This window comes from Anolis sagrei, chromosome 1, assembly GCF_037176765.1.
Source record: "Anolis sagrei isolate rAnoSag1 chromosome 1, rAnoSag1.mat, whole genome shotgun sequence".
NCBI lineage: Eukaryota > Metazoa > Chordata > Lepidosauria > Squamata > Dactyloidae > Anolis > Anolis sagrei.
This window is the reverse complement of record NC_090021.1, coordinates 313,197,157-313,224,102: the sequence shown is the minus strand read 5'-3', so window position 1 is coordinate 313,224,102 and position 26,946 is coordinate 313,197,157. Positions and strand designations below refer to the sequence as shown.

The 26,946-nt window shown below is 38.8% G+C and overlaps 1 long non-coding RNA gene across 1 annotated transcript; it reads right to left on the bottom strand.

The window, feature by feature from the left end:
• On the bottom strand, nucleotides 1–25,199 carry LOC137095962 (uncharacterized). Its single transcript, XR_010909107.1, has 4 exons — nucleotides 25,116–25,199; nucleotides 24,202–24,333; nucleotides 1,355–1,445; nucleotides 1–110 (listed from the first exon to the last, which is right to left on the bottom strand). It is a non-coding gene; the product is annotated as an uncharacterized lncRNA (long non-coding RNA).
• Between the last annotated feature and the right edge of the window lie 1,747 nt (nucleotides 25,200–26,946).

Genomic DNA, 26,946 nt, shown 5'->3' with positions numbered 1-26,946 from the left:
ACCTGCAGTGTCTTCTGCTATGAGAAGGAGATGATTGATGAGAAGGAGATGATTGATATGACCTATTTCAGTATAAAAATCTGTAGATATGTTTCTGGTCAGGGTAAATGCTGGAATAGATAGAATAATATTGAGTTGAGTGTATTGCTTCCAAGAAAAGTGACATAATTAGATTTCCAAACTTCCAAATGACTGAGGAAATGAAATGTCTAAAAAATATGTCTCTTACTCTTATGGAGAAGAATACAGTAGAGTCTCACTTATCCAACATAAACGGGCCGACAGAACGTTGGATAAATGAAAATGTTGGATAATAAGGAGGGATTAACAAAAAGCCTATTAAATGTCAAACTATGTTATGATTTTACAAATTAAGCACAAAAAATCATGTTTTACAACAAATCAACAGAAAAAGCAGTTCATTACATGGTAATGTTATGTAGTAATTACTGTATTTACAAATTTAGCACCAAAATATCACAATGTATTGAAACAGCTGTGGATCCGGGCAGGAGGCAAACTGCATTGGATAATACAGAATGTTGGATGAGCAAAGGTTGGATAAGTGAGACTCTACTGTACTACTGTACTAGGTGAAAGAAGGCAAGGAGACTGGTCTCTGTCACTCCTTTTTATCAGATCCAGATGGGTCTACCAAATTTTTAAACAAGTGTCTTGAATCTGCAACTTCTCAGTGACCCACAGTTTGCAAAATATTTAATATTGTATTATATCCCTCCCATTTCTCATGCCAGATTCCCTGTTTAGACCCACTTCCCAAATATTTGTGGGGGAAAACATGTACTGAAAGAGGGATAAAGCTATGTGTAATTGTATATATTTCACACCACTCACCTGACAAAACTTGATATTTAACTGTCAAAGGCAGTTTGCCCTTTGATGTTTGATGACCTATATTTTATTATTACTAGTATTTAATATCCTACACATAATCTTCAATTTGCTATTTTTGTAATTTATGTTTGCTATTTCAAATATTCATAATATGATCTTCAGTACTATATATTAGAACTGGGTAGTTTCTATTTGATTTTAATATTTAAAATCAACACTGGATTGATGTAGTCAGACATTCCAGGTAATTCCTCACAATATCTTGAGCCAGGTCATTTTTTTCACATCACAGTGACTGAAATGTTTTACTAAGAAATATAGCACTAACTTTTTCATTAACAAAGGTGCAATACTCCAGAATTTGTTTAGTTTCACTTTTCCATGAGACCTTGCTGATCATAAATGTTGGGAGTTGCAGTCAAGCAATTTATGTAGGGCTGGACTTGCCCATCCCTACTTAAGGAGTACATTGACCTCTTCAGTGGATTCTATTCCTTACCAGAAATCTTGAGAATTTACAAAGGGTCATGAGCAGAAAAGGAATGATTCCAGCATCCATAGGGGAAATGTTCCAATACCCTCATGGATACCTGAAATCATAGATAACAGTGAGCCCTGTATTTTGACCATATTTGGGCTGGAAACATACCATAGAAGCACACTAGAAGTCTTAGGGATGCCCACAAACATTGTGCAAGGATATTTTATAGGGCATGGGCAAATGAAATGGGGGATATCAAATCCATGGATAAGAGAGTCATATAATACTCAATTACAGCATTATCATTCTTCAATCAGCCTTCTACGTTCACTGGGCTTAGAAGTGCAGGAACCTCAAAGAGATAAAACTGCAAATAAAAAACAAAAGCTTCCTGAAGAAGCAAATTCAACAATAATGATGCACTATTGAGAAGCAGTCATCCCATTTCATAATAATAATAATAATAATAATAATAATAATAATAATAATATATTCCACCCTATCTCCCTGGAGGGACTCAGGGCGGATTTCAAATGTAAAAGGTAAACATTCAGTGCCTGAACACAACAATACACGCATAGTAATGAAATTTGGCAACCCAACATATAAAAACAAATTATGACTTAACAACTAAAATTATATTAAAAAACACAATCTGTTATATCAGACATAAGACAAAACAACAAACATTGAACAGAATTTCCCAGATTCTTGGGGGCAAAGAGATTGATCATTGCTCAAGATAGGGCCTGGATACGGATGGTAGCTCTTAATCAGAGGGATAATGGTAGTATTACCAACTCCTCTTCCTCCTCCCCCTCCTCCTCCTCGTAAGACAGTGAGCAAAGTTATGTCTTCAGCTGTTTCTTGAAGGTGGGGAGGGAGGGGCCATCCAGGGAGTTCCAGAGGTGAGGTCAGCCACGGAGAAGGCCTTTTCTCTTGTTCCCACCAGCCGCACTTGGACAGGGGTGGGACCAAGGGGAGGGCCTCCTCCAATGACTGCAGTGTCCAAGTTGGTCTATTATGGGAGATGCGGTTTGTCAAATCAACATAATTTTCCCAACTAGGAAAAGAGGCTATTTCAAATAATGACTCCTAACTAAATCTAGTCAGCCATTATCATGTTATATGTGTAATTCTGGGAGTTAAAGTTCCAACAACTCTGACAGAAACATGGAACAAATCCTACGACTGTTATCAGAAAGGATCTTGTAGTAGAAGATGGTCTTCTAATTAAGCTTGCCAACATTAGACTATAATAATATGTATGTCACTTATTTCCAAAATCTCATAACCCACACCAGTCCTGTAATAAAACTGGCATGTAATCCCATTGGTTCCAGTGTGGAATTTCTGATTTAATCTCTACCCCCATCCTTCACTATGGAATGTGGATTTGTCCCTTTTAAAAAGAAAATGGCTCTTCTTTGAAATATGCCTCAATCTGTGAGGCTGAAAGCATAAATACAGGAGTTACTATAGTTAGGCCAATCACATCTCCTTTATTTATGCTTTATAGTTAGGATCTCTGCCTTGGGTCAATGCCTCTCAGAGGTTATTAAATGCATTTTGAGAAAGGAGACATGAATTAGTGGCAGAGCTAATAAGAAACTTAACTAAAAGTTCATTGAAAGGCATTAAAATGGCTGGAATGACATTTAAATACAGGAAGAAAAACAGAGCTTTCCAGATGCAATCCTTTTATTAAGTTGGTACATGGACCCTCTTGATAAATGTTAGCTTGTTTTACAAACTGGTCTTAATGAGACAATGGCAGGATAATTCACTGGCCAAAATGTATCATTTTTTCTTTCCCCACATGTTCTTCAATGGTTGTCAGCCCTTCCAGAAATCTTAGCACATCTGTCACAGAAATGTAGTTGCTAAGATGGCAGCAAAGTGTAGGTCAAAATCAAGCTAAATGACAACTTTAAATCCCAAAGGATCATGTGGTGAGAGATGTAAGGCACTTGCCATTCATAACTTGTCCTGTTTTTCTTCTCTGACTTTAGGTTTGTAGCAGTAGCAAAAAGCATTCAATTAAAGAGAAACTGTCAGGGCTTCTATGCGCCCAAATGAGCACACAAGTGCTATGAAGAAGATGGTAATTATCCTAATGAATCTGAACGAGGCTGCCGAGGTTAAAACACTGGCGTGTCTTCTGCATCCCGCCACCACAAAGGTGACGCAATTGTATTTCTCAGTGGTGACATTTCTCTTGTTCCAATTCTGTTCTCATTATAGTCGATGCTTTGATGTTAAAGTGCACTCGAAGGGGGGGAAAAAGCTACAATAAAAAGGAAGGTGATGTCCTAGTTTCAAGTTCTACCTCCCACAAGGGTGACACCTGTGTGTTGAAAAGAAACATTGGCAATAATTTGCTCAAAGTGGGTGGAAGGCAACCTTTTAGACAAATGTGTATAAAAGTGGCATTTTATGAGTCTTTTTCTGTTCCAGTGCTTCAGCAATATAATGGAGGTTGCAATTCAGTGTTTGGATTTCCTCTTCGGCAGTGGCTAGCTTTTGAGTTTACAGGTGTAGGTTTTAACTGTATGAATAGTAATAAGCTATTTTTAGTAACAAAAATATGAAACTGTTTCTTAATTACACTGAGAAAATCCAGATTCTGCGGACATCACCTTAGGCAATATTTGTTTCTTTCATTTATTTGCTTTAGAATTTTCTGGATTACTTAGAATTAGAGCTTGTATGCACATTTAACTGTGCAAATTAAATTCCCACTTCCAGAATTATGAGACTTAGTGACTCTTGAAGAATAAAATATTCAGAATTTGGAGAAGAGGTTTTAGACTCCACCCAAGTCTGCTTGCCCACTGGGATTTTGGGGGCTGTATTCTAAAGAAATATATTTTCCAAGTTCTGAAAATGTGTGCCTCAAGGATGCAAGCAAGGTGGTGTTGGTGAGAACTGGAGGCTAGTGAATGCCTAGCTGGTGAATCTCCTCCAAGTTTCAGGCTAAACTTTAAGGAGCTATCCAAGGGGTGGAACCGTTATGGGGCACATGGTTCAGCACCTTAGATAGCTTCTATCAAACATTGATTAGCATCTTCAGCAAACACAATACCCTACTGACATCACAGTCATTAGCTGGACAATACACAGCCATCATCATCATCATCATCATCATCATCATCATCATCCAGACCCGCAATACGTTTAGTTGGTTAGTGTAGGAACTACAAGAAATCATGCCAATAAAAATGCCAGCAAGACTGTTAGTGTTTCATCAAGTGACCAGCTCAAGTGTTACACACTTCTAGCTCCAATTCCTGCAACAGTAAATTGAGGAAATGATCCATACATATTCTGTATAGTGGGGAATATCTAGGAGTTATCAATACCAAACAGTTGCCAATGCATACATCTAAGTTAAACATATACCTGTAATTTCACAACATGATTCTGGCCCAAAGTAATTAATATTGCCAAATTTTCATAAACTAAGGCCTACTGTGAAAAATCCACAAAAATACACAAACTTTTTCATAATTTTGCCAAGCACTTATAAAGCATTGGGATTTTTTTTCAGTTTGTTCTCACATAAGACAAGAAGCAAAGATTAGCATTTATATTCCATAGGTTTTTCCAGTAGAGCTGAAGTGAAACTTTGAACAATATTCTGACAGTCAAGGTGGTGACAGAGTGGATCCATGGATGAGAACATTCAAATGTGACATGTACTGGAAGTAGTCAGACTTGCTTATCCTTAGTGAAATGTCCTTTAAACTTGCAAACATACTAGCATATTACAATTATCCAGTAGGAAAGAGAGACATAAAGGGCTTTATGTAGTATCTTTCAGGATATTGGGGAAAAGACATTTCTAGCATGAGCTTTTTGAGAACTCACATCTATCCTGTATCGAATGACGTGGATCATCAGCCCTAAAGGTTTATGCTAGAAATCACTTTTTCTCAGTCACAAAGTGCTACAGGATTCCTGTATATTTTTTAAAAAATCATATTTTGTACATTTAGTTACATTTTATGAAAGCTTGCTTTTATTTAAATGACTTAGTAAAATCATTTCTCTGTCTTTTAAAAAAGGCTGTGTCTTTAAAACCATTTCTAGCCTTTCTACTTGAGATGTGCTCAACAATAACTACTTTATCTCATTGCTTAAGATCCTTGACAAACCATTATTTCCAAGGATCTCAAGTTGCATTACAGAGGGGAAATTGTCTTTTCCATTTTTATTAGTGTATCACTATGCATGATTCTGATTCACAATAAAGGAAACAAATGTCAGTTCCTTCTGCTTTAAAAGGAACAATAGTAATAAAGATGAAATCTAAAGTATAATACAAATGATTAAAACACTCATCTGTTTATTCACTTTTCAGTCAAGAAGAACCTCTATTGTCTTCAAGATGGGGCTTTTCATGACTTGGAGCTAAATTAAAGGTAATGAAAAGTTTTCAGCTAAGAACTGCAGGACTGAAAGAATACCACCATCCTCATGAAAGCTTAAAGATTAACTGATTTATTACATATGTGAGCTCCCACTTTATTGGATGTACATAGTACATAATAAAACAGGTACTGTACATAATAGCATTCTACCAGGCTGTAAATCTTCATAGATGGATTGCGAGAGTTCAACAAATCAGGGATTCCAGATCATATCCTGTTGAACTTAGTCTGTATTTAGTGTCACATCTATATTCAAGAGTAGTCAAAATCTACTTTAAAAAAATATAAAAATAAAAATAAAATCCACTTTCAAGTCCTTCAATGTAATAAACATAGCTGTCCAACTTAAAATATTTTGTATATTGGTATAAGAATGACTCTCCTGTGTGGAGGTGCATAGAAAGGGGAATAGAGGTGTTTTGCTGTTGATCCCTCCCTCCATGTCTAGTTGCTCGTTTACCTCAGTGAGGCTGTGGCCCCTTACAAAGGGGCCAAGGAAGAGGTAAGGTTACTGCAGATGCTCCACAGTAAGATTTGTCAAGCCAAAAAAATGAAGTGCCATACTCAGGACCAAACAAAATGAGAAATTGCCTTTTTACAATCAATTTGAATCAAGAAGACGTTTATCACACTCGGGTAGTTAAGAAGTCATTAAACTCTTTCTTTGGAGAAGAATTTTACATTGAGATACCAAGGATATTTACGTTTATGACAAAAATGTTCTCCAGAGAGATCTGTGTGTAGGTAAAATGGCTATCAAAAAAGAAGACTTAAGCTTATACTCTGGTAAAGAGAACTGGTTTATGCTTCAGCCTGTTGATTCTAATTCAGAAGTTCAGGGGAAAGTTCATCTTGAAATTAAAACTAAATGAAAATTACAGATAATGGATCAGTGTGGCAGCAGCTATTAGTACAATTGAAGGAATGCCATGGTCTACCTCTTATCAATGGACAAAATTGTGACCCATATGCTATTGTATCTGTTGTGAGTCCCTCAAGGAATGATCAAGAAAAGACAAAAGTAAATAAGAAAACAAGCAATCCACAATTTAATCAAACATTTTATTTTGAGGTAACTAGGTCTAGTAGTTGCACCAAAAAGTTATCACAGTTTCAGATGGAATAAGAACATACTGAAAATTTGAAATTCAGAGTTGACTTATGGAACATTGCTAATTTGGTGCAGGATCTCTTCTTGGGAGAAATTAGGATTCCTGTCAAGGTATTAGGAAGTAATTCCTTCCAAGCATGGTACCTTCTTCAACTAAAGGAGAATGGGAATAAATCTACTAAAATTGATGATCATGTTGGAAGAAACCATGTGGGTCATCTAATCCAACCCCTGTTATGCAATAAAAGCACAAAAGTACCCCGACAGATAGCCATCCAGCCTCTGTTTAAAAGCTTTTAAGAAAGGAGCTTCCACCACACTATGAGGCAGAGTGTTCCACTGCTGAATAACTCTTATAGTCAGGAAGTTCTTCCTAATGTTCAGGTGGAATCTCCTTTCCTGTAATTTGAACCCATTGCTCTGAGTTGCTCTGAGTCCTCGTTTCCAGGGCAGCAGAAAACAAACCTGTTCACTCTTTCTTATGGCATTCCTTCAAAGGAGTTCCCTCCTTTCAGGACCCTTCTGCCTCTTCAACCATGGAGAGCTATGCATGACTGCCAGAAGTAGTTTAACTCATGTGATGTACTTAGTGCCTCTCTATGTTTGGGTAGAGACTGAAGTGTCCTACAACTGGGAAATTTCTCAATGTGATAAGGTGGTAACTGTCTTGGTGGTGGCTTGGGGATCACCTTTTCAAGCCAAAATCTGTTTCTCTGAAAAAATGTTTCCAGAAGACTTCTGGTCATTTATGACTTTTGGCAACATTAGAGGTAGTTCAATCATACTTTGATTCTATCAAGACTCTTGGTTTCACTGGGAATACCAAATGTTGTGAACATTTTCTTATAGTTTATTTAAAGTTATAGTTATTACAATTGGCTGAAACTGGGTTATTGTGCTTGCTGAATTGCTGACAGATATGTGCAGAATTTTTGTGCATAATGCCTTTGAAGTCATAATACCTTAAAAAAAATAGAACTGCCAGAAACTTTTTTGGGTAGAAGACATATGCAGCAGTAGAAGGAAGCAATATTGGATTCCTTTTCGCAAGGATCTACAAAGAGGAATTTTAAAGATATCATAACATACTTTAATCTAAATCCCTGAAGTCAAAGAGATTCTTCTATAAGTAACAGCAGCAAACCAGTAACTAACTGTATGCACCATCCCAATCAAATATGCATTGAAGAAATAGCAAATCAATTTTACAGGTACCCATATTATGTAGTGGCTAGAGGGTTTAATTGGGTTCAAATTCTTTCTTAGCCACAAAGCTCACTGTGTAGCCTTCAACCAATCAGTCCTGCCTCCTGTGGGGTGAGGATATTGATGGGAAGGAGGCTTCTATAAACTGCAACACATCAACACATTTCAGAGTTTGATAAGAGGTGGCTAAGAGGCAGACAAGCCAAATTTTATGTTGAATATAGAGCTGCTACTGAAAATGGCAGTTACATTTTTAGCTCTCGCCTCCAACCTCTTCAGGAACATTTTCACAAAGTACCTTTTTAAAAAGATGAATCACTTATAGCCTTCTTTAAACTTGAACCTGTTATCTACATTAGCTCCATGATCAACTAAGATATTTTAGCTATTTAAGCATTTAGTACATCTAGTTTTCAATTATGTAAACTAGCTAATTAGTCAAGACATGGTAAAATACTGGAATTGCAGGAGTACTTCACACTTATCTGCATTTGGGGGGGGGGGAGGTGAGAGGGAATAGCATTTTATATTACTCATTAGAAACACACTATTTTGTTTTGTTCCAAGTATGGGGGGAGGTAGTGCCCAAGAATGTTTATTTCCATTCCTCTTTACTAAATGAACATATGGTTAGCCCTCCATATTTTCTAGGATTAGGGGCACAGGACTCCTGCAAAAGTGAAAAGTTATGAAAAATGCATTTGTGTTCCTGCTAAAACACATCTCTGCAAATATCTAGGTTTTCCATTTGACTTCCACTGGAAAATGACTACCAGAGAACCTAGAGATCCCTAGAGAAGTGTTCTTTCTAGGAATTTCTAGATCCTCCAGCATGGCTCTATAATCATCTTCTTTCAGATGTTGACAATAGAATTGCAATAGAAAACTCAAAGCACATTCAGACAGCACCTAAAGTATGCACACTCCCATGTTTTTCCCTGTGGCATCCAAATGATGCCTCAGGTAAAAATGAATTCCTTCAGCACAAAGCAGGGAAACCCTGCTTTTTGCTGAAGTAATTTGACAGCTGGAAAGATCCGGGTCTTTCAGAAGACTGAGGTCTTTCTATCTGGAGGCGCTGTGTAGATGGTGACTGGGGATCATGCTGTGTGACTTCCAGTGGCAATCTACACAGCTGTCTTGGGTCTCTTGGGCTCCTGGAGCCCAAGAAACCCAAGACAGCCCCCACCTCTTCTCAAAATCCCTTTAAGGCCTTTTAAAAAGAAAAAAAACTTACCCGGCCACCATTCTCCCTTCTCTGGAGCTCTCATGGTACATAGAAATGACACATCAGGAGAAAAGAGGAGGAGGAAACTTGCTCCTGCCCCCCTTCTCCTGGCACATCATTTCTACAAGCGAGGAGAGCTCAGGAGAAGGGAAAATGGCAGCTGGGTAAGTTATTTTCTTTTAAAAAAGCTTGGGGGGGGGGGTGTTTTGTGTCCGAGTGCCCTACCAGAAAATCTGGCAGGGCATCTGGACCCCCCCCCCCCAAAGAAAGCACAAATGTTGGGGGAAGGTGTCTGGACTTCAATCCAGGTGCAATCACATTTAAGAAACCCTCAGGTTAGAGCCCTGTGTGGAACCACCCTTAGAGATGCCTAAAGAGAACATTTTAGGCAAAACTATGACTAATCTGCAAAAGTCAAATCCACAAATGTAGAAGGCCAACTCAACTTACATAGTCTCTTGCCATGGCACATGTGACCAAGCACTTTCTATGCTATGTTGCTTTGGAGGTCTTCCAATGCAGCCAATGAGAATTCCCAAATATGAATCAAGAGAGCTAGAGCTCAACCATATCCTCAGAAAAGGAGGATGTGAAGCATGTGGAAAAACACAATGTACCTGTGCTGATTGACAGTTCAGGATCATTGTTTTGAAAAGTTTTAAACTGAGGGGAAATTGATGACCTTAAAAACGAGTAGGAGAAAACTCTTTCTGCTTTATCAGTGTGTGTCTGTCAAAAAGCAATATTATTGTGTTTTCCTAGAAACTAAAGCAATGGTCACTATAACAAATTTCGTCCAAGTTCTCTGACTTGCCCCTTGCCATCCTGATGCATGTTGTGTACAAGTGTACACTTGAAAAAATCAACATCTACCTGTTCCCTGAAATCCAGAACAGCATTTGTTCAAATTGCTTAGTTCCAATGGCTTTAACATGTATTCATTCTCTTTACCAGAAACCCTCTGAGCTCAGCATATGTAAGCATGAGCATGAATGTATTCTTTCTATCTTCCTGTTCCATCTGAACATGAGGAAGAACTTCCTGACTGTGAGAGCTGTTCAGCAGTGGAACTCTCTGCCCTGGAGTGTGGTGGAGGCTCCTTCTTTGGAAGCTTTTAAACAGAGGCTAGATGGCCATCTGTCAGGGGTGATTTGAATGCAATATTCCTGCTTCTTGGCAGGGGGTTGGACCGGATGGCCCATGATGTCTCTTCCAACTCTTCGATTCTATGATCCATTATGAAATCTACTGCAAGTACAAAGCGATTCTGATGAAAAAGGAGGTTATCTAGGTACAAATAGGGAAGAAATAGCCATTTTGCTTATTCGTGAACATTTAGAAGTAGAAAGGCTCCAGGAATATAGCAAGTTATACAGAATCATAGCAGCATAAAACTGGAAAGACCCCAAGGGCCATTCAGTTCAACCCTCTAGCATACAGATGGCAAGCTGTTTAACCACAGCAGACTGAAAGCCAAAACAAAGGTTACAACAACATCTATTTTACAACTCCAATATGCTGATTTATTTATTTTTTATTTCTTGCATTTCTATCCCGTCCTTCTCAACCTCCGAAGGGGGACTCAGGATAGCTTGATGACAATGTTGTCTGTGTGCATTCAGAAGAAGATCTACAAGCCACTCCAATCACCTTTGCAGAAGCATACGGGAAGCTCGGCCTGTCATTGATCATTGAGAAAACCAAGGTGCTTTTCCAGCAGTCACCAGCCAACCCCTCTCCAATGCCAGAGATACAGCTTAATGGTGTAACATTAGAAAATGTTGACCATTTCCGCTACCTTGGCAGACACCTCTCCACCAAAGTCAACATCGACACCAAAATACTGTCAGGATAATTGCAGTTATTTTATATATGTTTTTCAATGTGTTAATAATGTAATTCAAGATGGTTTCAGTCATGTTCATTTTGTTCATTCGTGTAGTAGATTATTATTGTTATGGGCTAGAGAGTTAAGACCTTGGCTAAAGTTAGATAAGACTTTTCGTGAGAAGAAAAGGGAGTTAACCGGCTAGAATACAGATAAGGCAGAAGGGCAGGATGTTTCTTTGTCTGTGTGTTTAGTAGGGCTGGGCGGTTTCGTTCGTTAATTTCGTAATTCGTTAATAATTCGTATTTAAAGTGGCTTACGATCCGATATTGAACCATTCAGGAGCAACTAAAAATCGAAACGAATTTTTAAAATTTATTTCGTAATTGTTTCGTAATTGTTTCGAAATTGTTTCGAAATTGTTTCGTTATTATTTCATTATTATTTCCGTATGTCTGGTGCAAGTTTTATAGTTGTTGTTTGTTTTATCAGTGATAAAAAAATAAATTATCACACCAACAGTCAATAACAGAGGGAGAGGGAAGCTTCAGAAGTTCCCCCTGTCCCATTTGGAGGGTTTTTAGCGTATTGCGCAATCGCGTCCGCCATTAACGAATCGATTCGTTATTGTTTTGAAATTGTTTCGTAATTTCTGAAATTTCGTAAATATCGAACTATTTTAAAGAAAAATTTCGGAATTCTTTTAAAAAACGAAACGCAAAACCCCCCTAAAAACGAATCGAGTTTAGAAACAAATTTTTCCGTGGTTGCCCAGCCCTAGTGTTTAGTCCTGTACTTTGTCAGTCGCCATCTTTCCTCATCAACATGTAGTCGCCTGTATATAGATGCTTCCAGTAAAGCTTATTATTTTGAAACCAAAGAAGAATGCTGTGTGGTAATTGAGTCTGTGTGTTTTGGAAACCTCAACTTCGCTGTGCCAGACCGGGTCTCACTCGGACAAATACAACACCGCCTGAGCTCTGCGAGTGCAGCATTTTTCTGAATGAAGCAGAGAGTGTTTGAGGACCGGGACATCCGTAGGGATACCAAGGTGCTTGTCTATAAAACTATTGTCCTCCCAACCCTGCCATATGCCTGCAAAATGTGGACTGTCTACAGACGTCACATGCAACTCCTGGAACGATTCCATCAGCACTACCTCTGGAAAATCCTGCAAATCTCTTGAGAAGACAAGCAGAGAAACGTCAGTGTGCTGGAAGAAGCAAAGACCACCACCACTGAAGCAATGGTCTTCCGCCATCAACTCCACTGGACCGGCCACATTGTCTGGATGCCTGACCACCGTCTCCCAAAGCAGTTGCTCTACTCCAAACTCAAGAATGGAAAACAGAATGTTGGTGGACAGGAAAAGAGATTTAAAGATGGGCTCAAAGCCAACCTTAAAAATTCTGACATAGATACTGAGAACTGGGAAGCCCTGGCCCTTGACCGCTCCTGCTGGAGGTCAGCTGTGATCAGCAGTGCTGCAGAATTTGAAGAGGCACGAATGGAGGGTGAAAGAGAGAAACGTGCCAAGAGGAAGGCGTGTCAAGCCAACCCTGATTGAGACTGCCTTCCACCTGGAAACCAATGCCCTCACTGTGGGAGAAGATGCAGGTCAAGAATAGGGCTCCATAGTCACCTACGGATCCACAAGAATACTGATCATGGAAGACTATCCTACTCGTCCAACAAGGGATCGCCTAAGTAAAAGTACAGAAATAAACAATCAAAGCACTTCCAATAGATTGGCCTGCAGACTTAATTTAAAGATGGACTATTCATTGAAAAATTCCTACTCCTTATATTGGAGCTCAAACTTTGTACTGCATCTGTCTATTTGTCTTTCTGTCTCTCACTCTCATCTTTCTACCATATTTCATCAATTAAATTTACATCCTGCCTTTCTCCAGGAAACATTTCACCCTTACCTTTTTTCTACGTATTCATTACTATAAGTCTGAAAGTCCCCTTATCCCTCCTTAGGCTCCATTTCTTCACTTTCCCTTTGCTTGATTCAATAATAAGATGTTCCTCTGACATTTGGAAAATGCACAGCCCACTAGCCCATATGATTTCGCTTTGCTGCTCCATGCATTTTATTGCCTCTCCCTGTCTTCACTCTCTCTGAACACTTCTAGATGATTTTTTAAAATGTAATCCCTTGTGAGTTTAAATATCAGGGATTTCAAAAAGGTTATAACTCTTGCAACCCATATATCCCCTTAGGTCTTAAATTACAATTATGGCAAGTGAAGTGACTTTGTGAAAATTACATCTTACACATGTCTCTTTTTCCTGTGTCTCTTTGAGTTGTCTGCGGTGACTAAAATAACTGCTTGTTAGCACTGTCGAATTCTGAAGCTGCTGTACAGCCAAGATATCTTGTGATAAGAACTGTGTGATGACAACACAGTATTCTCTAACTATGTTCTCATGCAGAGAATTTCAGGGGAGAGAAAGGGGAGTGGGGGGGAATGAGCACCATTGTGAAAGCAGATTGATGGTTTTTGACTTGTATGAGTAACCCATTTAAGGAGCACCCATGTAAGCTTTCAGTAAGAGACCATTTAATCTTGAGTTTAAACTCCCAAAGGTAATGTTATCCTATGGGAGAGAGGTCATATAGAGCCAGTTAATGGAGGCAGGAAGAGTTCTGAGGTAGTAAAGAGGAGAGAATTCAAATGTGCAAGAATAGGTTTGACTAGTAATTAACCATTGCTGTTGTGTGCCCAAGTCATTTCTGACTTCCACCAACCCCAATGTGAAATGGGATTTTCTTGGCAATAAAAGTCTCCAGGGCCAGATGAATTGCATCCAAGAGTATTGAAGGATCTGGCAGAAGTCATTTCAGAAAAATTGTCAATAATCTTTGAGAATTCTTGAAGAACAGGAGCAGTCCCAGCAGACTGGAGGAGGACAAATGTTGTTCCTATCAAATAATAATAATAATAATAATAATTATTATTATTATTATTATTATTATTATTTTATAACTCATCCTCTTTCCCCAAAGGGACTGTTTATAAGTTCAAGAAGGGTGAAAAAGAGGACCCATACAATAACTGCCCAGTCAGCCTGACATCAATACCAGGAAAGATTCTGGAGCTAATAATTAAGGAAGAAGTCTGCAAATTACTTAGAAATGAATGCTGATTACTAAAAGTCAACATAGATTTCCCAAAACCAAGTCATGCCAGACTGATCTTATCTCTCTCTCTCTCTCTTTTTTTGATAGAGTTAAAAACTTGGTAGATGCATGGAATGCTGTGGATTTCAGTAAGGACTTTGACAATGTCCCCCATGACCTTCTTGCAAGCAAACTAGTCAAATGTAGGCTATGATTAGGGTTATTACTATTAGGTCGATCTGTAATTGGTTAAGCAACTGAACCCAAAGTGCTCTCACAAATGGTTCCTCTTAATCCTGGAAAGAAGTGACGAGTGGTGTGCCACAAGGTTCAGTCCTGGGTCCACTTCTGTACAACATATTTATTAATAACTTGGATGAAAGTTTAGAGGGTGTGCTTATCAAGTTTGGCGATGACACCAAATTAGGAGGGATAGCTAATACTTCAGAGGACAGGATCAGAATTCAAAATGACCTTAACAGATTAGAGAGCTGGGCCAAAACTAACAAAATGACTCCCAAAATGACCACCTTCCACCTGGAAACCAATGTGCTCACTGTGGGAGAAGATGCAGGTCAAGAATAGGGCTCCACAGCCACCTACGGATCCACAAGAATACAGATCATGGAAGACTATCCTATTCATCCATTGAGGGATTGCCTAAGTAAGTAAGTCTTTCCTTGGAAACTTTTAAACAGGAGTTGGATGGCCATCTGTGAGGGATACTTTGATTGTGTTTTTCCTGCATGACAGGGGGTTGGACTCGATGACCTAAGTGATCTATTCCAACTCTATGATTCTATGATTTCTATGGGGGAAAGGTTGTCTTTGCAACTGATATAGTGTGGTTTGCTTGAGGTAATCCAGTAGGCTTCCATTGCTGGGTAGGGATCTGAGTCTCCTAGTATCCTAGTAAAACCTATCAAATGACTACACAGTGATGGCTCTTGGTAATTAATACTGAGTATAATTGATATAAAAAGACTGATTTTTCAAATGGCCAATTATTATTTTTATGCATTTGTAAACATCTGATACTACATTTTCTCTGGTTCTTTCAGATAGCTTTTGGACAGTTGAAATTTGAGGAGAAAATAGACTTTGACACTGACTCAGAGCAAGGCAGCCAGGAAGAAACTCTGGAAAGTATTGTCTTTTACACATATATAAGTGAAATGAAAAGAAGGAACTAATTTTGTTTCCTCAGTGCTTGCTTCCTTTCCTCTGGACAGCATATAGTAAAGACAGGGAATATGTTCTAAGATGTTCTATGTCTGATGTCTGAAACCACAAATAGTACTGAACGCCATGTTTTTGTTTCCCATGGCCAAGAGGCGTCCCTCTTTCAACAAATCTGCTGCTCTGAGAAGGGTGGGGTTACCAATCCATTCTTAACTTGGCTTTTGTCACTACCTTAACTGATATTTCCACAAGAGGAAGACAGAAGGTGTTGGGGTTCAGCCTGAGTTTGAACTTGAACCTGATTCTCTGTTTGTTCCTCCTGATGCTAATGAAAGTATATTTACTGATGCTAATGGAAATGTACCTTTTTATGCCAATGCTCCTGAAATTAGTGAGGAAGAAACTGCTGTAGGTTTGGAAAATACCAATGTTCCTGAAATTAGTGAGGAAGGAACTTCTGTAGATTTGGAAAATGAAAGTACCAGTGTTCATGAGAATGTTTCAGAGGGAAACCTTGAACTTTCCCTCCCTTCTGCACCTGTTAACTGTAATGACAACAGAAGGGGCCAAATTTGGGAAGACAGAAGTAAATCACTCAGTTTGCGTCGATCCTCCCGAATCCAAGAATTAAAAACATTGGCTTCAAAAAAGAAGGGCGGTTCACGGAACCAATTCTTGAGTTAATTGCCTTACGCCGGGCTGACTGCCTCAGTTCAGGCATCATTTCAGAATTGATGAAGACCTTGGCAGTTCTCCCGGTTCCCTGGCCATAGTTTGGGAAGATTTCTAGGATATCAAGTACGGTTAGTAGATTGCTAACAGATTCCAGTATTTCACAGTGAGGCTTTTGGTTTTGCTTTTTGGTTTTGCTTTAAATTCATGTTTGCTGATTTTGCTGTGGCTTTTGACTTGCATTTTTCCTTTATTTTGTAACCATTTTTCTCCAATAAAAAAAGGATTGTTTTTCACAGCCAACTGTGGTGGATAGTTATCTTAGGGCCTCGTTCCCTGCTCTGGATTGCAACAGAAGGTAAATTTCTAGCCCAGGGATATTGTAGAATCACACTGGAGGACTGAAAGAGATGTCCACCAATACTTCCAGTAGCAGCCACTGGGGGTAACTAAAACCACAGGGGGTAATCCATGGATAAAGGGATCTCATTGCATATCCATCACAAATTCTGTAAAGTTTCTCATTCATCTAACATTTATAATTGCTGTGATTTCCAGATGTTTTGGAAACTAGAGTTTAGATGTTTAAGTGTTTGCAAATATTCTTTGTCTCTAGTGATAACTACATTTTTGCTGACAAATTCCATTTTTTAAAGTGCAGTAACTATAAGCACATGTTCGTGGCTAGGTGCAGGCAAGAGAAAGTCATAAAATCAGCTACAAAGTAGTAAGTCCCAGAGGTGATGTATCATGATTTTAACATTTGTTCACCTGGAGCAATCTCTGCAAGTTAATCACACATAGCGGTGTCTTAATATTCCATTCCTACATAATGGGACAAATTTCCTCTAAATAGATTGTATAGAAAACCATGAATGAACCTCACAACCTCCGAGGATGCTTGCCACAGATGCAGATGAAATGTCAGGAGATAATACTTCTAGAACATGGCTATACAACCCGAAAAACCCGCAATAACCCATCATGAATGTATGTCTTACATTACCGCCCTCATATCCAAGGGGGTTTACATCCCAAACCTATTTTGACAGTACTTGGACTGGAGGCACTGGAAGACAGAGAAGCACACAAACCCTTCCAAGGGAATATTTTATGGAGCATAAATAAATGAAACCATGACTATCAAGTCCATGGCTAAGAGGGTCATTCTATACATGCATTTGATTTGTGATGACATGCCCAGATACATTATGTTGTAAGTGTCATATGTAGGAAACATTGAAGTCAAATAATACATGGCCAACACCTGTCCAAAGACATCTCCTTTTACAAACCACTGCGAAGACTAAGATCTTCTGGGGAGGCCCTGCTGTCTGTCCCACCACCGTCAGAGGCTCGTTTGGTGGGGACAAGAGAGAGGGCCTTCTCAGTGATTGTCCCCCGGCTATGGAACTCCTTTCCTGGTGAGATTACATCAGTCTCCTCCCTCCTGTCCTTCAGAAAGATGGTTAAAACTTGACTGTGGGACCAAGTCTTTGGGGCAGTGCAATGAGGCAATAATAGTAAACCCACTCCGCTGACCGGAGATAGCATGGTGTTTTGAGAGGGTTTTAAACAACGGATTGAAAGTAGATATAACTGTTTTTAGTCTTTGTGTATATTTATAGTTATTTTATGTTCTGGCATGGAATGCTTGCCGTATATATGCTGTGCTCTGCCCTGAGTCCCCTCTGTACAATTTTAAATAAATTAATAATAAATTATTTTAAATGAATTAATAATAAATAAAACACATGAACAGCCAGTGAACACACATCACATTTTAAAGCAATAACAGCATTTTGGAATATATACTCATAGGGCTTTTCTTTCATCATTAAGCAATCCCATCTCTCTCTCTCAATTTAGATCTTAAAATCTGAGTGACAGGCATGTCCCCTACATAGATTAAAACTGCCACATCTTTTGTTTTAGAGATTAGTCAACACTAAGCAGTATCTTGAGAAAAATTGAAAGAATGTATACAGTCTGGCCATATCAAAATCCTTTCCTCATTATTGCAGTTTCATCCTATCAGCCCTTCAAAAGAAAATAGCTTGCTCCCACTTCAGTAATTCTCTTCCTGTTATTGGGAAGATCACTTTGCTTATTTTCCTGTCTATCTCAGCCTATATATTAAGAACAAACCCCTCACATTGCAAGTCCTCGTGAAGACAAAAAGACATCACTGCTGTACAAGAAGGATGTATTATTTGGCTTTGGCAATATGAAGATTATCGCAGGTTAAAGAGTAGGAGAACCTGGAAACATCACAGTGAATGATGTAGATACCAAATAGACACAGTCAAGTTGAATGGTCACAGAGTGTTGATTTACTGTTAAGAGGGGGGGGGGGGGGGGAAAGAGAAAAAAACCCGAGGTGAGGTAAAATGGAATGGAATATTGTAGACCGGGACATGGTTGGCTGACTGAAATCCTGAGTCTTCCACACTGCAGTATTGCGTTGTAGAGATCAATTTCCTTTGGAATTCCATCAATTAATTTTAAGACTATATTGACTTACTCAGACGGCAGTTTCATCTCATGTTTTATGCTAAGAAGACACAAATGGTGACAAAAGTTACTGCTGCAGTATTAAGAGGAACATGGGAAGACCTTTGAAATGTACTTCTTACATTATCTGTGTATGTATCTATATGAAACAGTTACAGTATGTTCATACCACCTTAACTTCCATCTATAGAATTTGGGGATTTGTATTTTGTTGAAATTATTAGAATTTCTAGAAGAGAGCTAACTTGCTATCCAAAAATACCTCAGCAATCTAAAAATCTATGGGGTGGAAACCTGACAGATAAATTAGTATGAAGCTGATATAATTGTGTAGCACAGATACATCCATAATAGTCCACCAACTAAGGATGTAGTTAAAGAGGATGAGCAAAATGAGGGCATTTCTCTGTAATAAGAATTCGACTTCCCCGTGAAGGAGGAAATAAACTAGAATAAAAATTTAAGGAGTGTATGAATATCAAGATAATTAATTTTCTTAAGTTCTTAGTATCCTTTAAGCTCCCCTTTCTTCTTAGTCTTTCTGGTATCATTTTCTCTTCTCCATCCTAGAATGTAGTGGGAAGGAATGATGGATAAAAACATTGACCTCCAGATGAAATGTTCTTCATTACCCAAATTTCTAGCATTACAGTAACTTAAATCTTCAGTTTAACATTTATTAATATAGTATGATGCTCATGTATCAATTGGTAATATGGATGTGTGAAACCATGTATAAGAGTGAGCCCTATACTTGGACATGAAGCATCTCATAGCGTTACACTGGAGAACCCAGAGAGGTCCATAAATATTTCCAGGGGGAAAATATTTTTAGAGCATGGGTAAGTAAAACCATGACTATCAAATGTATTGATAAGTTGGTCATACAGTACAATTTAGGCTTTCAAAAAAAAAAAAAGGAGGAGATAATGCTACTAAGGGAATGTGAACAAAATAAACAGTTCTCCGTATCACCTATTTTGAAAGTGATGCTAAAATGTTGAAGAAGAAATGGAATTTTCATTTTAGGGACAGAATTCTTATTTAGTGAGCATTGGCTTCATTTTGCTTCCTCCAGTATTTACACCTGTGCATCAGCTTAGACATATTACCTAAATGGGTACTGTTCCATTATCCGACCAAACTCTAAAAGGGGGCTTAGACCGAGAAGAATGGTTCATTTTATAGGGGAGGAGGGAGTTGAAGGAGGAAAAACATTTTCCCCATTTTTGGTGGTTATCACTTCCCCACTTTCCCATATCATAATTGAGGGTTGTTTCCACAACAAGCAACATGGGTGGGGGAATAACAGGAAAACAGGGAGAATTACTTTAGCTCCTTCAACTCACCCTTCACTCCCATAAAAAGGGCAACCCTACTCTCTCTAGCACCTCCTTGTGGTCCCTGCCCAGATAAGGTAAGGCAATTGCCTTACATTGTGTGGGGTGCGGGGTGGGGGGGGGGAGGAGTTTAACCAACCCTCTTTCCCTATGGCCCTTTGCCAATCAGATTTCAGAAACTGAAGACATTGTCTTGCTCTTCTGAAATATCTCACATTTGTTTTAGGATATCTGCCTATGCATTAACAATCTCATCAAATGTGGCTGAGAGGAAAACAGACTGTAAAGATGTTTGTCAGTGTTTACAAAGAGAAACACAATTCATGTGTTCTGCAGCAAGTTCCTGCCAGGAAATAATGCCTGTCTCTCCCTGGAGAGGATGGATTTATATAGACTAGAAACCCAGCCCCACCCTGCATTATTTTACAGTGAATGGCTCTCCCATAATCACCTCTGCACTTTTCATTGGAATTGGACCACATACAGCTCAGCAACAGCTGTTTTATTATTCTCTTTAATGGCCATAAAGCAGAAAATTTTGCATAATGCAGAGGAAACATCCTGACAGGTCTGGTTGCATGAGAGTATGTCAGTTTTATAGTGCTATTTGCCTGCTGAGGGATTTCTTGACTAACAGGTGCAGCATTAGACACATCAACAATTCACTGCCTAAGTAGAACAATAATGCAGCACACGTTACAAGGCTATAACTGACATCAGGAAATGAACTTGCTGAAGAAGCAGAATGGATTGTCACTTCCCTAGTTGCTAATGCCATATGAATTGACGTTGTCATATGGGATGGGAGGTTTGCCATGTGTTGCCCTCATGGATGGTTTCCTTCATTGAGAATTTATGTATTAGAAAGAGCTGCAGTGCCCAAAAATACAATTCAGATTAAGTCATTGCTGGGAGTGGGTGTGGAGAACAGTTTTTCTTGTATGCCGCTCACCTGTTCCCTTGCTTGTTTGTTGTCTTGTTACAAAGGGGAATGGGCAAATTGCAGCTTATGAACCCCACTTTTCTGGCCACTAAAGCGTTTACCAATCTCGCATAAACCTCAATTCTCCACATTTAAAATGGTGCAAATTTTGCCTTCAAATCATATAGATATTGGCCCACATCTCACGAACATACCAAATGCCTTGTGCCCAAATACTTCTATTTTCACCTGCAATACATTTCAAGATGGCAAGAAAAAAAAGATGCAATATCATTTCCTGCTGCCATCTTGAGAAAGACTGCAAAGGCAATGGGTTTGCTATTTGTGGTTGGACCTGAAGTGAAGGCTTGAAAGGGAATAGGTTTCTGTCCCCCTTGAAGTTACCCACACCTTAAGTCATTCTTAAGGACCTTGTTTTCATTCTTTGCCTCCTTGTGTATAGAAGATCTCAGTTTTACAAGCCTGATCCAATTGAGATGTATGCTCATTTCTGTTTCTCTGTGCAACTGAAGAAGCCTTCTTCTTTGCATAAAAGTTCTGCATTTCATACTGCATTTACCACCTGACAGTGGGAACTATAGCATATAAGGGGAGAAAAATGTTCTGTTATAACATTACTGTTTGCTATGGTAAACATAGTCATAAATTATATTGTTAGACCTGACTACAGTGGAACCACTCAATCAATTTGTTTTATTTGAGCATGGAGTTGCCATTCAACAACTGGTTAAAATAAGCTATTATAATGAAAAGTAATCAACTGAATGCTAGCCATACATTGAAATCAATTTATTAAAGGCTCCTTAATATCATAGGATCACAGTTATTTTGTGTTTTTCCTTTTCTTTTTCTCCTTCAGAAAGGATTGTCTTCCACTAGTTGGCATCCACCTATTGATTTATTTAGAGTGTTTATATACTAAGTGGAAAGGCCCTCTGAGCTGTTACAAATGTATTTTTAAATTCATAAAATCATAAGTTTCACAAGAAAAATAAATTAATATGCTGAACCAACATTACAATGTTAAAATATTTACATATTAAGAGCCAACAATGTCAGCACACAAATAACAAAATAGAAGTTCACATCAATGGCTGTGGGTTTGTCGGAAGAAGATGCTGTTGGCCTGCATTTAAATTCTACAAAGGAAGATGCCCAGTGGCTCCCTTTGAGGTTTATTTATTTATTTACAGTATTTATATACAGCCTTTCTCACCCTGGGGGGGGGGGGGGGCGGAACTCAAAGCAGTAGGTTGGATCTATTATTATTATTATTATTATTATTATTATTATTATTATTAAACTTTATTTATACACCGCCGCCATCTCCCATCAGGGACTTGGGGTGGCTAACATGAGGCCAAGCCCAACGAATACAGTAAACAAATGAAATACATACATCAAATAATAAAATTAAAATTAAAAAGTACAACAATAAAAACAATAATGTACAAACAGTAAAAGGAAATTAACACAATGGGACATAACACGGATATGAATTAAATAAAAAATAAAACTTAGGGACAAAGAGTTAATCAAAATGGGCTAGGCCATTTGCAAAGATAAAAACAGGGGACATAGGTTGGGATAGGAAAATTTAAGCGATTTGTCTGGTGGGAGGTACAGGAGGGACAAGCTGTGGCGTTTAATTACATGCTAGGAATAAAGTGAGGTGCATCAAGAGGATGAGTATATGCTGGGACGGTCATGGTATGGGGATTGTTATTCATTCATCAAAAGCAAGATGGAATCTACACTGTAGAAATAATGCAGTTTGGCACCACTTTAATTGCTATGACTCAATGCTATGGAATCCTGGGAGGTACTAGCACCTTTTTGACTGAGAAGGCTATAGAGTTTGTAAAACTACCACTCCTATGATTCCATAGCATTGAGCCATATCAATGAAATTGGTGTCAAACTGCATTAATCCCACAGTGTAAATGCCATCTTGTGGAGCATTCTACAGATGGAGTATGCCACAGAGAATCAATATTGTTAGCTGGGACACAAAGAGAAAAGCTTAATTCATAATTGAACAGAGATATATGGGAGCAGGTACTTCTTTAGATAAGGTGATCCTAAGTCTATTATTTTTATTTGTTTATTCATTCATTCAATAGCACTCTAGCCCCAACCCCCAAAGAGAGAGACAAGCCAGCACGTCCTCAAGAATGTCTAGGAGCCCTTTCATGCAGCTCATTATACCAGTATGACTCCACATTATTTATGATTATGTATTCATTTGTGGTATTTGTATACCTCCCTTCTCAACCCAGAAGGGGACTCAGGATGGTTCACAGTGTCAGCAACAACTCAATGCTGTCAATAAAAAAAGTATAAAAACAGTATAAAACATCAAAATTGACCCTCCCCTGATAAAACATTAAACATTATAACATATTACACAAAGACATAGCTGTTCTCTATAAACAATCCTGGGTAGTGGCACTTTCAACTTTCACTTTAAATATTCCTATAATGGGCCGAACACTTGGCTCCACAGCCAGGTCTTTAGCTGTCTCATAAATGTCAGGAGAGAGGGGAGCGATCTGATCTCGCTTGGGAGTTCCACAGCTGTGCGGCCATCACCGAGAAGGCACTGTCCCTCGTCCCCACCAGCCGAACCTGTGAGGCTTTTGGGGCCAAAGCAGGACCTCCCAAGAGGATCTTAATCTACAAACTGGTTCATAGAGGGAGATGCATTCGCACTATAGTAAGTTGGACTGAAGGTGTTTAAGGCTTTATAGGCTAAAGCCAGCACTTTGAATCATTAAGTGCTATAGTTCCATTGTATAGAATTTTGGAATTTATAGGGAGGGATATTTTGAATTTTAGACAAGCTACAACAAACTGCAAATCCTAGGATTCCATAAGATGCAGCCATGGTTGTTAAAGTGGATTCATAGTGCTATAATTGTATAGTATGGAAGGGCCCCTGAATTACTCTGGGCATTCTATCAAAATAGAATGGATTCTGTCTAGGGAAGCTTCTATTACAAACTCCACTGTTATTGGGCAAAGTGAATTCTTTCCATCTCCAGCTGCTGAATGGCAGATATGTAGGAATGGAATCATGGAAATGAACCCAAATCTGGAAACTCATCAAGTGTAACCTATATCTGTAATCTCATGGATAAAATTCTGAAATGAACAGTTTAATCAAGTGAGTGATTCAACTGGAAGTGAAACCCTCTGCATATTCTTGCCATCATGATGGTGTGCATTTTATGACAATTAGGACTGTTCTGTTCATTCTTTAAGAAATGAATGTTCACCTCTATTAGAAATGTAGTTGTGATGGTAATATGCCATAAGATGTTCACAACAGCTCTACCATCCTTCCCTTTCTTCAAAAATCCCTGGCTTGTTTTGTCTGGACCATACATTGTCTTCTGTAATAGGGGCACCTGTGTATACAATTACACAATAGCAAGAACAGAAATCAAGCAAATTAATGTGAAAAACAGCATTTTTGAGTACATTTCTAACCAGCTGAGAAAGATAGGGAGTCTAAAAAAACACACAGGATGCTAGCATAGCTCCTTGAATCCTGGCTGCAGGCTATCATTTTGCTTGTGCTGAAGCTTTTTAAAAACATTGCTCAAAACACTTCGTGTTAAGGATTCGATCTTACTAATTTAATTTCCATCCATCCATTCTCTTAAGAATACTGGCTATGTTTGGAGCGCTGGCTACATTTACATATCTTAATCATTTCCATCCAGATGTATTACTGGAAGGGATTCAGGACTGTTGCAAGCCATTCATCGTTTGTTTCCATTTTACGTCTGAAATTTGAACCCCCCTGCCCCCAATACATGTCTTGAAAAGTTCACTATCTCAACCTTGGAACCATGCTAGATTTTCCTAAATAATCTATTTTACAATGCCCCATGACTATTTTATTACTTATTATTTTGTTTATGTGTGGGAATCAATGATTGTTATAAAAAATAGCTTTAGAGAAATTTATGAAATGTGTTGGAATATATGTTGAATGTCAAATTAGAAAGGGATGGCAATCTTAAAAAGTTCAATGCCTGGGAAGAAAAGCCAAACTTTACGAGCTTGTTTCCTTGCTTCCCTCATTCTCAATGTAACATCTTAAAGTTTTGTTTGGATAGATGACAAGAAAATATCTATACAACATAATTACAGCTAGAAGAGCTAAAGACTATCATTAACTTACTCAGAGATCTTCTTTTCTATCAAGCTCTCCATGTCTGTGTAGCGAGAGCACTCTAGTTTTAGCAATACCATCTGTGTACCATCAGCCAATGATGACACATAGACAAATGTTCTTTGTAAATGCTCTTCCACAGCTTAAGAACTCCTTCTCTCAATGACTCACCAAAAGCATACTTTGCTAGTCTTGCAATAGCATAGCAATCCTGTTTCTCTTTCTTATAAGCATCTGGTTTCATGGGGGAAAACAAATTTGAATGACCTTACTGTGTTCCTGACTGCCCTATAGTATATTAAAAAATCTGTTGCAGAGTGTGCACCAGTCTTAGAACATGTACATAAATTATAGGGAATAGAGAGGGCTGTAAGTGGAGTTAAGATGTTAGATGATGATGATTCTCACTGTTAAACATAAGAAAATAAAAATGCACCAAACTGAATCATATTGAAGCCCAATGTAGTCCTGCTTTCTTCTCACACAGATGCCAAACAGTTGTCCATGGGAAGCTTACCAATGGGGATGATGATACGTAGACTTCCTGTCAGTGCTTCTAAAAACTAATATGCTATGCAGATGGATATTATCTCTGGATTTATAGAGAATGTATATCCATCATGACTGTACTGAAGAGATTTGATACATTTTAATAATTTTGATCTGTACATAATATTCTACTTCTGGCTGAGAATGTGCTGCCACCTATAACACATTTTATAATTTTCTGGATTTGGTACCTTTTGGAAACAAATTTTGCATATATTTAAAAAACATTATATTGAAACCCATTGATTGCCTATATGCTGGCATGTGTCTAACTTCCATTAAGAATACAAAATATATTTGCTGCTGCTATAATACATGGAGGACTCACCTATATTTCAGCTCAGTGTCTACTGGTATGGTACATGGAAGGCTAACAATTTCGCTTGATGTAAATGGCACTCACCTTACCTCTTCGGTCTTGATGCTGTTGCTACTCCTACATGGCCGCAGAGCTCTGTGAGAGCATCTGGTTGTTGTTTGTCTTTCTGCTGACATCACAGGGAAAGGGAAAAACATGCCAAGAGGAAGGCACATCAAGCCAACCCTGACTGGGCCCTCCTTCCACCTGGAAATCGATGTCCTCGCTGCGGGAGAACATGCTGATCAAGAAGAGGGCTCCAAGCCACCTACAGACCCACTGCCATGATGGAGGACCATCATCCCTGGGCTACGAAGGATCATCTAGCAGCTGACATCACAACAGGACTCCTATGTGATCAGCATGAAGAGTGGGGAGGGGGGCAGCCTCCCCCGTCTTGCTGAGCATGTGGGTGCCACATTCTGGCCAGCAGAGGTGCCCATGAGGTCAGGAAATACCCCCTCTTTTTCCTGATAATATGAACACCTAGAGGCACCCACATGACCTCTCTTCTTCATGCTGGTCATGCAAGCACCTTCATCTTATGTCAGCAGATGTGCTGGTGACAATGGCCTGTAGCTTTCATTGAGTTCTTTGGTCAACTTGGAGTGACAGTGGCAGCAACATGGTCATGATCCATCCCTGTTTTTTGCAATGGTGAGTGTGCAGTGTCTGGACAGCAGATTGAGCTGATCCAGCTTTTCAGATTTTCTTGAAGTGACAAGATATTCTGGAGTTTCTTGCAAAATCCAGAATATCCCCTATCTTTATTTATGGATTTGGAAAGCACTTTGGCCTTCCAGAAGATAAACCTGAATAAAAATTGTCGAAGGCTTTCATGGCCGGAATCACTCAGTTCTTGTGGGTTTTTTCGGGCTATATGGCCATGTTCTAGAGGCATTTCTCCTGACGTTTTCTACATAGGGACCACCA